The sequence below is a fragment of the Myotis nattereri genome, assembly GCF_964212035.1.
Source record: "Myotis nattereri genome assembly, chromosome: 4".
Taxonomy (NCBI): Eukaryota; Metazoa; Chordata; class Mammalia; order Chiroptera; family Vespertilionidae; genus Myotis; species Myotis nattereri.
In genome coordinates, this window is record NC_138079.1 from 94,437,442 (window position 1) to 94,440,211 (window position 2,770).

A 2,770-nucleotide genomic window follows, 5' to 3' on the forward strand; every position below is an offset into this window, starting at 1 on the left:
CAATAATTCATACATTTACATGGCAAAATAATCAATTGGGTCAATATAACAAAACATGCTTATCCGGTTAACAATGATAGATACTTGGATCATTTCCAGTTTTCTATTTCTCTTTTGTTTTTCTTACATCACTGTTGTAAATATTTTTGTTTCAAGGTACATATCTGTATTTTTAAATTAAATTTCTTGGGGTAACATTGGTTAATACTATTATATACATTTCAGGTGTACAACCTATAACTTGACACCTGTATAGTCTGTTGTAGGGTCACTACCCAAAGTCTAGTCTCCTTTTATAATCTCCCTTTAACCTCTTCCCCTCTGATAACCACCATTCTGTGGAATTTATAAATTTGTTTTCTTTATTCTCTTTTTGCTTCTTGTTTGGCATCACACATATAAGTGAAATCATATGGTTTCTGTTCTTTTTCATCTTATTTCACTTAGCATGTTACTCTCAAAATCAATCTAGATTGTGATTTTGTGTATGTGTTGTTGTTTTTTTAATTGAAGTCACTTACTGGTACTGCTTCTATGAGTGGTCTTGACCAGGTGGAAAAAGATAAGGAAACCAGGCAGTATGGGGAGGGGTAATCTCCACAACACTGCATATATACACAGAACTAAATAGATAAGCAAAGAGTCCTATTGTGTTTAGAAATTGGCACATGGGAAAGAACAACAGGTGGGGATTTAGGGTGTTATACAGTTCCTTCCCACCAACTGTGGAGCGTGAGACGGGGGGCGGGGATTGGTGTGTTTCAATCCAAGAGGAATCAGAAGAGCAAAACAGTTTGGGAAGGCCAGAACTATTAGTGGTGGAGGGAGGAGGAAGGTCCAGAGGGTGGCAACTGGGTGAAAGGATTGCCTTTCCCAGCATGGGATCCTCACACCCACTACAGTCTGGCAGGCAGGAGCAGGCTGCAACCTCCACAGGCAGGTCTGGGGCTGCCAGATGCTCCAGGAAGGAGCTGGAGGAAGCTCACAAAGGGTAGCCCTCCACGGAAAGGACAGCATTAACCCCCAACTTCTATACTAGAGTGCAGCAGAGTGACCGCCACTAATAGCAGTTTGCTTGTGATTCATGCTTGATCCCTGTCCGTTTCTTCTTGATGGCATCCTTGAAAACTGGCATAGAGGATTTTGCTTTTAAGGTATGAAGAATCGAGGGCCCAGAAGATAAAGACCAGGTCCTCCTTCTTGCTCTCCTTGGTCTCATAAGTTGCATCATACAGGGTGTAGTGGCAGCTGTTCAGCAGCATCTTGACAAAGATGGCATACAGGTCACCTATAGTCTGGCTCACATCACCTACCAATATCTCCTTTACCTCCTTCAGAATGAAATTCTTATCTTAGGCAGAAGAGCACCAGCTTTTGGTTCTTTTTCATGTCCTCTGGTGTGGAGGACTTACACACCTTCATGTCATTAAACACTATGTCTATGACTCCATCATAGACAGCCACACTGGAGGTCATGTTTTTGGAAGTGAAAAGAAGACAGCAAGAATAGTCTAATAAGATGAGAGCCACTGCAGTTGCTATTGGGAGCTAACTGCATGTGTTGTTGCAAATGCCAATATTTCATTTTTTGTGGCTGAGTAATATTTCGTTGTTTATGTACCACATCTTTATCTAATCATCTATCAAGGGACACTTAGGTTTTTTCCATGTCTTGGTTATTGTGAATAATGCTGCAATGAACACAGGGCTTCTTTTATCTTTATAAATAATGATTTTCAATTTTTTTCAGGTAGATACCCAGAAGAGGGGATTACTGGGTCAGATGGTAGCTTTAGTGTTAATTTTTTGAGGAACCTCCAAACTGTTTTTCATGGTGGCTGAAACAATTTACATTCCCACCAGCAGTGTGCAAGGTTTCCTTCTTCTCAACATAGTCTCCAATGCTTGTTATTTCCCGAGTTATTGATAAAATCCATTCTAACAAATGTGAGGAGATATCTCACAACTAGCAATGTTAAGCATCTTTTAATGTATCTGTTGACAATCTGTATATCTTCTTTGGAAAAGAGTCTGTTCAGAGCCTCTGTACATTTTTAAATAAGACCATATTTTTGTGGAGTTGTATGGCATCCTTATATATTTTGGATATTATTTTGAATATTTACTACTTGTCAGAAGTATCTTTTGCAATTTTCTCTCATTAGGTTGGTGGCCTTTCTGTTTTGTTGGTGGTTTCTTTTCCTGTGCAGAAGCTTTAAGTTTGATGCAGTCCCATTTTTAAATATTTTTTTTCTTTTAGTTCAGTTGCCTTTAGGGTCAAGTTCACAAAAATCCCTGTGAGACCAAAGTCCCTAAGTTTAGTGCCTAGGTTTTCTATGACAGTGGAACCTTGGTTCTCGAACTTAATTCACTCCAGAAGGCTGTTTGAGAAACCATTTGCTCAAAAACCAAATCACTTTTCTCAGAAGTAATATAAATTGAATTAATTCATTCCAGACCCCAAATTTTTCTGTTTTATGCTTTCTTATTTACAATACATGTCTAAATGTACTGTTTAATCTATAAACATTTTAAAAACAAAAAGGACAAAAAATATAAATGAAAATTTAATAAAAAGGAAATGTACAGTAAAAAATGAAAATTTATAAACACATTAGTGTTAGGTCTGATCAAATAACTGAATCAACAGCCCCTCGGCTGGTAGCCAAACTTTAGAGCACTTCACAACTAATATTTCCTTTTGCTTAGACCATATACCACTTGCTGAGACCATTATCTTTCCCCTCAGGACTCGCCCAGAAAAAGGATC

General features: G+C 38.2%; 1 pseudogene across 1 annotated transcript; it reads right to left on the reverse strand.

The window, feature by feature from the left end:
- Nucleotides 1-982: 982 nt before the first annotated feature.
- Nucleotides 983-1,476, reverse strand: LOC308518778 (cofilin-1-like; annotated as a pseudogene). The gene has a single exon. The product of its transcript is annotated as a cofilin-1-like (transcript).
- Between the last annotated feature and the right edge of the window lie 1,294 nt (nt 1,477-2,770).